Source organism: Dipodomys spectabilis, unplaced genomic scaffold, assembly GCF_019054845.1.
Source record: "Dipodomys spectabilis isolate Male_0828 unplaced genomic scaffold, ASM1905484v1 ptg000197l, whole genome shotgun sequence".
In the NCBI taxonomy this organism is placed as follows: Eukaryota; Metazoa; Chordata; class Mammalia; order Rodentia; family Heteromyidae; genus Dipodomys; species Dipodomys spectabilis.
In genome coordinates, this window is record NW_024870874.1 from 12,216,514 (window position 1) to 12,231,291 (window position 14,778).

Here is a 14,778-nt window from a genome sequence, read left to right on the forward strand (position 1 = left end):
AGTCTTTTAAAATGGAATCTTGCAAGTGTACTAGACTGCCTCATTTATAGACCTGTGGTTTTTAGTTATTTTATCTCCGAGATTTGTTCTATGTTTTCAACAAAGGTAAATTTAGAAAGTATCATTGTATATTTTTGTGCACAATTGAATTTCTTCACAACTCACATTTATAAAGTATTTCTGATACGGTTTTTACTCTTGATTTTCAAGTTTCTTCTTTTGTACTGATAATGCATGAATTTATCCATGCATTCATTCATGCAGCCATCTCACCATTACATATTATGAAGATTATGCTTAATCGTTAGTGGGCTTTACCTGTGATCAGTGAGATTGAAGTATGTTTTGAAGATGACAAAACGTGTGGGATATTGCATCATAGTCTACTGTAAACATGATGGTAAGTCTAGAATGTTCTGGCACATTACTAAGGAGTTGAGGGTGGCAAAGTTTCCTAAACAAGATGGGTAAATTGCCTTAAAGGTTAAATGGCTGTCAGGTAAGATGAGAGAAGAACAACTCCGGAAGGATGCCATATTAGAGTAGTACCGAGCAGATGATGGCCAAATGCTGAAAGCTGTTGTATTCCATTCTAAGCAGCTGGGATTTTATAATAAGGATACCTTCCAGATCTTTAGACATGCACTACTTTTCTACATCCACACATAGCACAATATGATCTATCCATCATTACTCCCCATTACCTACCTCTAGCATACTTATTAGATAAATAGGTATTTGGTCTGCTTTGCTGATGAACAGCATCTGGGACTAGGAGATACCCATTAAATATTTGTTCAGCATATGAATGCCAATGGGACCTCACCAAGAGACCACAAACATGGGAATAATCATGATTACTTTTCACAACTTGGAGATTCCTGGCTCAGTGCTCATTAGTATACTTTATTAACCACTTTAGTTATAATTCCAATGCCAAAGCTATATCTTGTTAAAACAATTTGATGATGATCTGGAAAGATATTATCCATGGGATTTATATAGAATATAGTAAAGTCCATAAAATCCATTAGAATAAGCAGTGGTCAGGACTTAAAATGATTGAAAGAAATATGGAAAATTGGAAAAATAAATGGATTGGAGAATTGAGCATTTGTAATGGGAAATTCTAGATTTCAGCTTTTAAAAAATCTATATGAGCCTGTGGAAATTAATCTGGCTCAGTGTGCATTTCAATAAAACAGCAAATATACCTTTTAGCTTCATGAGAAGAGTACATGATATAGTATTTGAAAATCATTTGACTCAGATATTTGAAAATCATTTGACTCAGAAAATGCTTGTAGGAACTATGAGAAGGTGTTTACTGTTGGATGAAATGTCAATCAACATAATTCAACCATGGCCTAGTTGGTGAGGTAATCTGCTAGCAAAATAAGCCATAAAAAGGAATAAATAACTTTATGGTACTGCTTTGTATAAATCACGACTGTATTTGTATTTGCATTATTTATTTATTTATTTGTTTGTTTGTTTGTTGTGGTACTGGGCATCCAACTTCAAGTATTGTACCTGGTAGGCAAGCACTTTGCCACTGAGCTAGACCCCAGTCCTTAATTTCCCCTTTGTTAGGTTTTTGTGATTACTGATCTACAAAAATAATTATATTGGATTCCTGATCTTCAAGGAAGAAGAGTACACTGATGATAAAACTATATAAATAGAGGTGGCACAGAAACATATACAGACACATTGTAGAACTGAACAACAAAAGTCTACACAATTAATGAACTCAGTGCTGAAGTAATGAAAGAATTGGCTTCAAGATAATTCAGAATTAGTTTGTTTTATATAGACAGTATTTCTAAACTGTCAAGTATCTTAGTCATCCTGTTTCCCTGCGGGAGGTCAGTTCCTAAGTTACTGGGGAAGATACATGTTTTTGTGACCAAGATATATGGTTTTTGGAAACTGAATTTGAATAAAGAATAAAACCAACAATTGAGTTTACTGTAGATATAGTCAATGTTGTTAGTAGATTTTGGAATTTACTTAAAGTATTATTCAAGGAAAATTCTTTTTCTTTTTGTTTTTGTTTTTGATCAGTTGTGGGAATTGAACTCAGGGCCTGGGCTCTGACCTTCAGCTCTTTTGTTCAAGGCTAGCACTTTACCTCTTTAAGCCACAGTTCCACTTCTGTTCTTTGAGGGGTTAGTTGGAGATAAGATTCTCGTGGGGACTTCTCTGCCTGGGCTGGCTTGGAACTGTGATCCTCAGATCTCAGTCTCCTGAGTAGCTAGGATTCCAGGCAAGAGCCACCGGTGCCCGGCTTCAAGGATAATTCTTAGGCAATAATGAAGATACATGAGAGGTGATTTGTTTTCTGGAGTTAGGTTAATCTTACTGATGGAGCAATTACCTAGTATGTATGAAGACCTGGAGTTCAAGCCCTGTTATGAGGAAGAAGGAGGGAAGGAAGGAATGAAAGAAAAGTAAAAGAGGGAGAAGGAAAGAAAAGAAGGAAGGAAGGAAGGAAAAGGAATAAAGGAAAGGAAAAGAAAGGGAAGCAAAGGAAAAAAGAAAGAAAAGAAAAGAAGGAAAGAAAAAATATTTGGTTTATACATTAATAAAAACTATGCTAACTTAAAGATAAGTAATAGGAAAATCAGAGACAGTATGGATGTAAAACAAAATGAAGGGTAGAAAAGCAAACAAGCAAACAAAACAGAAACACTTCCAAAATGCTGAATTTTTTTATTTGTTAATTAAGTAGCAGATAATTTCTAAAATTTTTCTATAAATTGATTATTGGAAAATGGTGACCTTTAGGTGACATTTAAACTGCCACTGAGGAAGAGGACTGGTAGACATATGCAGTCTTTAGTGACTAGATAGGTCAGTGAAGATACAGCCTGGGATCTTATCACCTAACAAGATAAAAGGCTGAAAAGTGTTGCAGTCTGTTGACTACCAGTGCTATTGATTGGAAGTTGAATTTGATTAGCTTCTCAGTAATTGGTTAGGTAGCATGGGTGAATTCATTTTCTCTTAGCTGAAAGACCATTTGTTTGGAAATACTTCATGTGAAGCTAAGACTTTGGAAAACTCCCTATCACCCAGTTTGTTTTTGGTATATTGAGGATGACCTTATTTCTAAATTCTTGCCTAATACATTCAGAGTAGTGGGAAAATATAGTATTTTCTCATGAGATTTTCTGTAGTGATTCTATTAACAACATATGTAATTTAGAGCCTGCTATTTAGACTAGGTCACTGTTGGGTTAGGAACAACTTTTCTGAATAGGTTATTTTGGGGAAGCTCTTTCTAAATTACTATACAGAGTAAGTAATGGTTCCCTTTGAATTTAGCAAACACTGTAATTTTGTATGAATCCTCAATCCAGAGTTCAAAACTAGAATGCCAGGACTCAACAGTTTGAAATTTCACCTTAAAATTCACATTATATTACCTGTTGCAGTTGTAAAACTGCTTGGATGGTTTCAACGCAATCATTCTGCACAAGAGATTGAACTTTGATGAAATTTACATTTGACATAGAGTGGCTAAGAATAAGTGAGAATCTCATCAAAATTTAGATATCCTGGTTATTTCTTTTCTGCTTACAAATGAGAGGAAATAAGAGAAAGAAGAAAGCAAAAAAAAGTGAAGAGATAAGGGAAATGAACTAGAATTCTTGACTTTCTCTGGGTTACTGAGGACGCTAATTTGCATAAGATTGAAAGGAACATCTCATTGTGTGTGTGTGTGTGTGTGTGTGTGTGTGTGTGTGTGTGTGTGTGTGTGTATCACATTTTTTTGATCCATTAATCTATTGAGGGGCATCTGGGTTGGTTCCATAGCTTAGCTATGGTAAATAATGCTGCAATAAACATAGTTGTGCTGGTAGCTTTAGTATGGTCTTGTTTGTGATCATTTGGGTAAATGCCCAAAAGTGGGATTGCTGGGTCATAGGGGAGCTCTATGTGGAGTCTTTTGAGGAACCTCCATACTACTTTCCAAAGTGGTTGAACAAGTTTACACTCCCACCAACAATACAGTAGGGTTCCCTTCTGTCCACATCCCCTCCAGCGTCTGTTGTTATCAGAGTTCTTGATTATAGCCATTCTAATTGGGGTGAGGTGGTATCTCAGTGTTGTTTTGATTTGCATTTCTTTTATGGCTAGGGATGTTGAGCATTTCTTCATGTGTCTATTGGCCATCCTCCTTTCCTCTTCAGAGAAGTTTTCTGTAAGTCTTTAGCCCACTTATTTATTGTTTCTTTGAGGATTTGTTGTTGGGGGACTTATTAGAAAAAATGACATCATCCCTTTGTTAGGAAATGGAAAGACTTGGAAAAAAATATATTAAGTGAAGTAAGACAGATCTAAAGAAACATAGGTCCCATGGTTTCCCTTATTTGCAATAACTAATATATGTCTAGGACAAGCAGAAAAGATTAAAAAAAACTATGTACATATCATCATATAAGATGATGTTAAGTGAAATGAACCCCAAGATAGGGACACAAATGCTTTTATCTTTGTTGCTGTTGTTTTTAACTTACTTATAATGTATTATGTGATTTTTTTTTGTTTCTTTGGTATGTTCTTCCTTCACGGTATAATCCCTGTTTTCACTGTATTTGATTCTGATGCCGTGCATCTTGTATATACATTTTTCTAATTTGGGGAGGGGAAAGGTAAAAAATAAGGATACAGGTTGACCCATTATAAAAATGAGATGTACAAGACATGTTGAAAACAAACTTTATAACTTCGAAGGGAGAGTGGGGTGGGGAGTAGTTGGGGAGGTGGGGAAGGAAGGGATGGTAGGCTAAAAACAAAGAGGAGGCAACAATTCTCGATAAGAAATGCATTCATTACCTTACTCATGTAACTGTAACCCCTCTGTACAGTATTTTTACAATAAAAACCATATTAGAAAAAGAAAAAGAAAGGAACAGTTCAGACCAGACAGTTAAGCTCAGCTCCCTCTGAAACCAAGACTGGGTACATTTGAATACCTAGTTGCTAGTCTGCCTTCCTCATTTTTTTATTGCTACATTGTTCCTCTCCCCTTGCCTCTACTTTTGATTGAGTCATATCTTTGAAAGGTGGTAGAGCTTTACATAATTTTGACAAGTAACTTATTCTAAAAAATTTAATTTTTAGAAAACATATGCTATTAGTTTTTTCTTAGAAAGCCAATGCTTTGGCATCAGAGCTCATAGCAAGTTAATTCTAGTTAGCCAATCCTATTTAGCCATTGCTAAACTGTGGGCTTTTGACAAGTTATTCACACTCTCTGTTTTTGTTTTTGTAACTATAGAACGCCAATCAGAAGACTAGAGAAAATAAAGTCAGTGCTGTACTTATTCTAAGAATGAGAGGTGCTCAATGAGTAGCAATAATTTATAAGCTTCTATGTATGTACTATTGCCCCCACTATTAGATCATTTAAGATTTAATATTTGGAATGTAGAATTTGATGGGTTTTTTTGTTTTGAGCGGCAGGATGTTAACTAGAAAGCAGTTATAATATTTAATTTGACTAAAAACTACAATTTATGCTAGCACAACATGCTATTTTATTGATATACTATATTAGATGCATGAGTCACTTATCAGAAAAATTATTACCTTCAGGAAAATTTTATTTTAACAGATGTGTGCATCTATAATTAGATTCTGTCAAAGTTTAAAGCATTATAATAATACAGCTTTGTTCACTTATTCTCTAATCATTTCGCTGTAACATATTTGATAATAGAACTTAAAGTAACAAATAGAGCACATAATTTTTATTGAAATACATTACTTCTCCCACAATTTGATAACCTTCATAGTAGATAAAAGGACAGGATGAGGTTGGGTCATTATACAATAATGTAATTTTTAGATACTTTTGTTTGCTCAGTTCAAATTTCAGATGAGAAGTAAAAGAGATCACTGGGATTAATAGTTATACAGTTGTCATTGTTTTATAGAGGTGAAGGAACCTATCAAAATTTGTTTTTGAGATTTGAACAGCCAAAACCAAAAATATTTTCCTATCCCATAGAAAACCATCCTTTTTTTATGGCCAGAATCATCATCTATTGATGCATTATTCCCATGAGAGGCTCAGAATCAGGCTGGCTGTTATTGGCAATCACTAAGGTATAAGTTTTCAAAAAATTGTATGTTTTATATACAATCTCTGTTATTTTTTCCACATGAAGTAATTAAGTCTTATGTTAGGTTATTTGTCCTGGTCCCACAGCTAACAAATCTTAGAACTAGAAAGATGACCAGTGTCTTTGACGCTCAAAGGAACATTCCACTATTACATAATACTGCCCCCATGAGTCTGTGAGGTGAAATAACATCATAGCAGGATTGTAGTGCCTGTTTTTCCCCCTATGTTTGTTGCTCTTTTTCCCCCTATGTAGGTTGTTTGTGGTAAGTATGCATCTATCTTCTTTAGGTATTTGTATAAAGGAGTTGCTATTCAACAGGGCAGTTTATGAGTACAGTGCCTCTTGAGCAATGTCACCTGTTTTAACATTCTCACCCTCCCCTCCCAGCCACCCCCCTTCCCTCACTCTTCTGACTTCTTAGGTTATGTATTGATTTTTTTTACCATTTAACAAAGCAATTTAGGTACGCAGTGCATCTTGATCGGTGTCCTTCCTTCAGCATCTTCATCTCCCTTCCATCCACCCCTCCCCTTTTTATTTTCTCAGTTCTGTGGCATGCACGGTTTTTAGAAAGTTTCTGAGTGCTAGACCACAGGGAACATAAGGGTCACTAAAGTTTATACATATTTCCCAGGTGGTTTTTCTGGATAAAAGAAGAAGGTAGATTTGAAGAAAAAGGAAAGTCCTTAGATGTTTGTATCATGTTAATATTTTCTGGGCCTAATTTATGGCATTCAACAAGCTATTCATTGAAAACAGGATTGAAACATGATACTGCTGTCAGCGCCTCAGGATTTTGTCAGCGCCTCAGGATTTTGTCAGCATTTGTGTTTTTATTGAAGCCATGTGGTTTCAGCAAACAAATGAGAGCACATGCTGTCATTTAAATATTGTATACAATATCTATGAAGAAAATTCAACAGCCCAAAGCCAGGCGCCTGTAATCCTAGCTACTCAGGAGGCTGAGATCTGAGGATCATGGTTCAAAGCCAGCCTGGGTAGGAAAGTCCATGAGACTCCTATCTCCAATAAACCACCAGATAATGGCAAGTGGTGCTGTGGCTCAAGTGGTAGAGCGCTAGCCTTGAGCTGAAGAGCTGAGGGACAGCTCCCAGAGTTCAAGCTCCATGACTGACAAAAAAAATACATAGCTTATTATTTGTACAATTAAAATGCATGTATTATTATATAATATTATTGCATATATTATATAATAAAAATGTAATGCAAGAATAATGTTTCTAGTTTTGTAAGTTTTATAATTGAAAGATAAATTTTAAATTCTCTTTTAATTCAATTATTGAATACTTGTTCTGCGCAAAGTCTGTGCTAAAAACTTACAGGAAATTTCTCATTCAATGTGTATAATAGCAATACTGTCATTATCTGAAGATATTCCAGGCTGAACTATTTTCTCTGAGTAATCCACTAGCAAATAAAGGTAGAGCCAGGATATAAGGTAAGTTCTGAGGCACTACTGGGATCTAAGTCTATTTAGATGATATTAGAAACCATAAGAATGCATGAAAAGGCCAGTGAGAGTGTGTGAGGTAGAGCCAGAATTGCTTGGTGGGGATGAGGGCAGAGAAAAGCAATAGGAAACACTGCAGAGGTGGGAGAAGATGCAGTTCTGAGTCACCAACCATCAGTGTTCAGTAAGGTAAGATTTCCTTTTAAGGCTGATCTTCTATACCCTCTTTCTTTACTCTCCTCATGTTGAGTTTTGGAGTTAAAAAAAATCAAACATATAGTTTCCCATTGTATTAGTCAGACTTTGTGTCATTGTGACAAAAAGACCAGACATTAACCACTCAAGGGAAGGAATTATTTTGGGTTACAATCTCAGTAGTTTTAGTATGTGGGCTGATAGTTCCATTATTTAGGGTCTGAGGTGGTGCCGGACAGCATAACATGGGGATAGTATAGATAAGGAGTCTGTTCATATCAGAAAAAGAATGAGAGAGAGAGAGAAAGGAAAGAGAGAGAAAGAGTAGAAATAAAGAACCAACAACCAGATGTAACCTCCAAAGTCACCCTCCCACTCCAAGATCTACTTCCTCCAGCTGGGCCCTACTTCCTGTAGTTTTCATTACTGCCACAATAGCAGCTGGTGCTGGACCAAGTGTTCAACATAGGAGCCTGAGGCACTTTTCTATGAATAATTTTGTTAGACTGTTGTTACTGTGATAAAACACCTGACACGAAAAACTGGAGGGAAAGTCTTATTTCGGTTCTCAATTTCTGAAGTTTCAAGCCATGTTTTTAAGCTATGATGATTCTAGCTATGATTAAGCCCCTTGGTGGAAGCTATGTGTGGCATGGTAGACAGACAGCAGGGAGAGAGGAAGGGTGTAAGCTTCAAAAGAATACACTTCTGGTGAGTTATTTCCTACAGCTAGGCCCCATCTCCTATAGTTTCCACCACCTCCCAAGTTATTGTCACCAACTGGAGACTAACACTGAGATTTCTGGCTATTTAAAATAGAACAGTAACAAAAATACAAGCCAAGAGATACATGAGTCTGTCTTCTGCTAGTGGTATCACATTAGCAAATGGCTAATGTCCAATGTCAAATGAATTAATGTACAATGATGGTACTTAAACATTTAGCAATTTGCAGTGGCCGATCTCATCCACGTCCTAAGATTTTTCTCCTGACCCAAGCTAATGGTCATAGCAAGGACTATGTCCTATCTGCTTCTTTTGAAAGGCAGTGTTTCCACGAGGCTCCGCTAGCTTGGATTCAGTCACATCCTTGCCTGGAGTCCTCCACCGTTGGTTCTGTAGCTCAGTATTGGTTTGTAAGGGAAGTTGTCACAGAGTACTATGGATCTGGTGGTTTGGGAAAGGTAAATATTTTCACACTGGGAATTGCTAGTATGGCATGAAGGTGTAGACGTAATTGTTTCTGTATGAGGATGATAAAAGATGACTTGTTTCAGGTCACTCTCCTTGCTTTGTATATGGTCATCTTTTGTGACTTTCCCACACTTTGTGTCCAGATTTTGTCCCCTGGTAAAGATACCAGTCATACTTGATTTGTACCTACCCTAACCACCTCATTTTGACTTGTAAACATTGCCTCTGTAAACATTCTGTCTCCAACTAAGGTCATATTCTGAGGTACTGGAATTTAGAACCTCCATATTGAAGTATATTAATCTCCTTAGGTTGTTAGGTTGTTAGGTTGTTTGATTGATGAGATCTTTGGCATTGATGAATCCAATATAGAACTGAACTGCAAAAAAAGGAGAAACATATATTATCATTAGTTTGTGATACCAGAGGAAATACACTTTCATTCTACACCTGCTCAGTCAGATCATCCTTCTTTAATTTACAATATGTTAAACAACGAAGCTTTTGAATTAAAATCCATAGCTATTTCTGTTAATTTAGCCAGCTTTGTCTCTAATGGTCAGCATGCCTTAGGAATGGGGAAATCATGTGTCAACAACACCTTAAGTGTCAAGAACAGTCACTCTCCTGGATACAGTGGGGGAAAGAAGCCTACAAAAATGTCCCTTCCCTCAACATTGCCTATGTTCTCTGGCATCATAGAAGCCTTTTGCACTATTACATAAATAGTAAAATTGCATATGTAATGTATTCTATTACATTCTATTATAAAGAACTATATTCTTTTCGATTGTTTTACATGCAAAATCATTTCCAGGCAACAATTTTAAACATAGAGTGAAGGAATAGTGAAGCCCAGAGTGCACGGATAAAATTTTTAAAAACAACTTGGCTTTAGTTAAAAAACAAAACTTGGGAGTGGAAGTTTAGCTCAGAGGTAGAATGTGATGCTTAGTATTGGTGAGACCTTGACATCAACCCCAAACACATAAATAAATACCGTGAATACATTTCAATGTAAAGGCTCGGATCCCTGCCCTAAGCAGCTAAATGTACACAATCGTTTCTGATGGGGCAGCACATACGTTGTCCTGAAGATCTTCTGAAAAGCTGGGGTTTGTGTGTTGTAGCAAAGAGCATCAGCTCTCATTCAGAGATGACATGACATCACAATGTTTTAAGCTGTCTGTATAGATTTAGGTTTTTATTGACTTCCATCACTGAGTGTCATCCTCTGCCAACGGACACTGTTGAAGTCAGCACAGGGAAGATTAAGAACTCAACTCTTAATTTTAAGGTCATCTAGGCCCAAGTACTCTAAACAGAGTTGTGCTGTTTCAAGTTCTCTGCATCTATTTTTTTTATTGTAAAGGTGATATACAGAGGGGTTATAGTTACCCAAGTCAGGCATTGAGTACATTTCTTTCTGAGCAGTGTCATCTCTTCCGTTGTTTTCTCCCAGTTTTTTTCCCTTCCTGCCCCCACCCCCACAAGTTGTTTATTTCATTTTCACTGCTGAATTAGTTTACCTTTTGTCGCACTGTTTCTGTGCTTCCCCTTACCTTCCCCATGCTGCATCTTTTTATGCTACATATTTGTAAGAGTGAAGTTCAAATGCTCTTACTTCATGAGAACACATATTGAGCATACAGAGATCCCAAGGTACTGTCAGTGGATGCCTTGTGATCATAATCGCACAGGAACACAAGAAGCAGTAGACCAGACCGTACTGCATAAACAAACTTTCTCCCCTAAAACATTGACACTCTCAGATGAACTCCTAAGCGACACAGGTGCTCTGCTTGCTCACCCTAGGAGTTGCCCTAGGAGTTTGATTTGCTGAAGGAATATTTAAGCATTCCAAAGACGTGGATGGATCTGCTATTTCATAAAGGACTGATTAAGCAGGGATTCACTTTCCAAGTCATATCTGGAAGCATAAGGAAGCTTCCAACCCTTTCATCACTGTCTCAAGCTATTAATTATTATAAGTTAACCATCATGGAATAGATACATGAGTTCATTTTAGACAGGCACTAATTTCATGTGCATCTGTGTAATAAAATCAAGAAACAGCGGTAGTACTCTGGGTCCATTTTAGAGAACATGGCTTGTGGTTTTCACCACTTATCTTGTTATTTTAAAACCAGGCTGCTGTGGCATGGCAGATCAAGTTTTTTATAATGAATTGGCCTTTTCAACTCCAGGCCTCCTTTCTTGAAATAATAAATCTGTGCCATTATATTCTTGGAATCCAATGTGTGTGATGTTACTTTCATATGTGGCAAGAATGTGGTCATGCAAAGAGCACTGGGATTTTGGTATTCTGTCACAGACAGCAGAAAGCAAGCCAAAAGGTACTTAATACTTTATCCTATTAGTTTCTTTGAAATTTCCTAACTTGAGCCAGTCTTGAAGCAAAACTGAGACACATGCTCACCATCATAATGGCAGGACACACATTCATTTATCCCTGACAGTGGGTTCTAAATGACAACACTGGTGAGTTTACAATGTCTTTGTTTAAGAAAAACTCGTAATAAACATAAAGATCACATCTATGTGCGTGTATATACATATAAACTAAGGTGATTTAGAAAAATCAAAAATTCATGGCTTTGTCTCTGTGTGAATGTGTGTATGCCCATAAGGTGCACATATGTACACACCAACACAATGACATGTCTGATTTCCAGCTGTTCCTCTGATGCCCTTCTGTGCACACACAGTTAAGGAGCCAGATATAAAGGAGTAGACAGCAACTCAAAATTGATCACCAGTCAATGTGAACCCAAGGTTAGAAAAACATTCACTTTTCTGGTGGCCTTGGCAGAGGGCTTACAAGGACTCTGTTGATTAAATATTTGATCTATAGCTCTTGGAGTGATAAAAGGTAATGAGGTTGAGAAGAGAGAAAGGACATTCCAGACAAACTAAAATGGAAGGTATCACAATCTGGGAATTGTGGGGATATTAGATGAATCTAAGAAACAGATCAGTTGGAACTAACTGTTGAGTTATCAAGACAAAGTAAAATGCTTCAACTTGACTTTCAACTCTGCTGTTTTTGTCTTTGTGGCATCAGATACATGATTTCATCTGTTTTCTCCTTAATTTCTACATGTGGATAAGGATAGAGAATTTGGAGGACAACTTGTGCTAGCTATGTTACATTTGTTTAGAATACTACTTCCAAAGTTCTGTACCTGTCCCCTTTGTTAAAGGTAAATAGCAATAATAATAGTGGTAATAATGCCCAGACATCAAATGTAAGGAGCCTCTCCTTTATACCAAGTATTCTACCAACCTTTTGTATGTATCATCACAATTCATATTTGTTATGGCTGAGGTGCAACCTGTCCTGTCCATGATGAGGAAACTGGTTTAGACAAGTTAGGGTTGTCATAGCTAATATAACATGATTTTCAGCAAGAGGCCCAGGAATTAAATCAGGTTCCTTTCTCAGCCTTCTACTTTAAATTTCCTCTGATGGCTGATGCTTCACTATGTCCAGTAAACTCCATGCCTGGATCATTTCTCTGTCATCTCCAACTAGTGCTTTCCTGGTGATCTGCTCATTTCCATTGACTTCTTCGCATGAGTGGCTTCTCATGTCCAGTAAACTCCATGCCTGGATCATTTCTCTGTCATCTCCAACTAGTGCTTTCCTGGTGATCTGCTCACTTCCATTGACTTCTTCCCATGAGTGGCTTCTCAGAGGTTCTTCCTGCTCCCTACATCTCATCCCTCCTCCCATCTCTGGACCTGTATTTAATGGATACTGTAATTGAAAGAGAGCCCAGGGTTACAAGATCCTGTTGGCTTGGGCTACAGAATTGGAAGCACAGTGAGCTATTGACAGGCCCAATAAAGTACTCTCCCTTGAAATAATGTGGAAATGAGTGACCTAAAATTGAATTAAGGAAAAGGTATGATTTTCTTGGGTTTCACTTGAATGCTCAGAAAAATTAAGCACAGAGAAGAGAGAGAAACACAAAGAAACACCAAATAGTAAAACAGATTTTGTTGTTATTGGTGGTCGTGGGGCCTGAACTCTGGGAGTGGGCACTGTCTCTCAGCTCTTCAGCTCAAGGCTAGTGCTTTACCACTTGAGCTACAGCGCCAACTTCTGGCTTTTTCTGCTTATGTGGTGCTGAGGAATCGAACCCAGGGCCTCATGCATGCAAGGCAAGCACTCTACCACTAAGCCACCTTCCCAGCCCAGTAAAACAGATTTTTTTAAAAAATGTTCCTGGAATGTCAGAAGGGGGCTTCTCTGCGTTCTCTACAGTTCTGCTGTGATCCTCATTCCTCCTGAGGCATTGTCTCCAGTTTCAATCAATCCAGGAGCCTCCTCTGCTAATACAGCTGAATAGGGCTTAATTTAACTGTTGTTTACAATTCTCAATTTTCCTTTTCTCTCTTTTCCTGTAAAATTATCATATCCATCCAGCTCAAGGTCATGGCAAGATTTATTTCTTTGGGTTTATTCTGGGAAGTCACAAGGGAAAGGATAAAATGGAACGGAAGCCAAAGGTTAGGTTCCGGATTTGCCAATCTAAACTTCTTGCCTATCCTTATCCCATCATTCTTCAGAAGTGGGTTGATGCCATCCACCAGCCTGAAGGCGACCCAGACCCCTGATTCTGACTCTTAAGCGGTGTCTCGTGCTGTCTGTTTTCTCTTGCTTTAGTTAGGCTGAAAATTGGACAGACCAATCCTGGTGGTATCATCTGCTTCCCTTAGTGTCCCTCCCCCAAATTTTGACTTTGTGATGTATTTTGAGCTACATCTGTCCTTTCAAACACATGTTTACAGATATAAAGTAGCAGATTGATTTCACTCAGCCAAATAACACTGGAGGAAATTTTGCCTGGAACCTATCTTGCAGCTAGTTTTTATACCACAGAACCCACTGCTGCATAAATTAATTGTTGGGTCTCCTGTGTGGTATCCTGAACCTGAGGAAATCAGAATAAGAAAAGTATCAAATTTGAAGCACTTCACAACCCAAAGTGGAGTGTCATACCAAGGGCTTCTTGCTCTGTGGGTCTGTGTGAAGGGGCAGTTGCACTGTGGTTATGCTTCAGCCAGAAACCTGTTTCGAAAGCCCAGATAAGAAAGCTGGTCATCAGCTGCATGACTACAACAAACACATACATGTTAAGAAACTTCCCCAAAACCAAGCAGGTTTTCAAGCATCAGGAGTCCTTAATCCATCCTCAAAAGTCTGTTATGAAATAAAACATTTATCTGTCCCTGGGAAAGAAGAATAAGATTTTTTTCTTTTAATTTGAGGCTGGTTCCATCTTCTTGAAACCTTCCATCTTCTTGCAACAGCCTTCTGAGTACTGAGATAAAAGGTCTTTATCACTATGGTTGGCTTGAAAACTCCCCAATATGTCTAAGATCAGAAAGGCACCGTTCCAGAGAAGACAGATAAGGGAACTGGGCCTGATATCAAGCCAAACATCTTTCTATTTCTTTTTAAATATCTATAATTAGCATACATTAGTTGTTCAAAGGAAGTTTCCTCGTGACATTTTCACATACATATATAATAAATCTCAATTAACCCAACTCCTAGCAATCTCCCTTATTCCAGTGCCCTTCTTAAAACAATTTCAACAGGTTTTGTTGCTCCAGTCTCATTCTTATAAAGAAACTGCTCTGATCATATTTGTCCCATTCACTCACTTTATTAGCCCTCTTCCTTTCCATTGATACCTCTCCAGTAGAGCTTGACAAACCAAACTCTTGCTTAATTCTACATGAAGC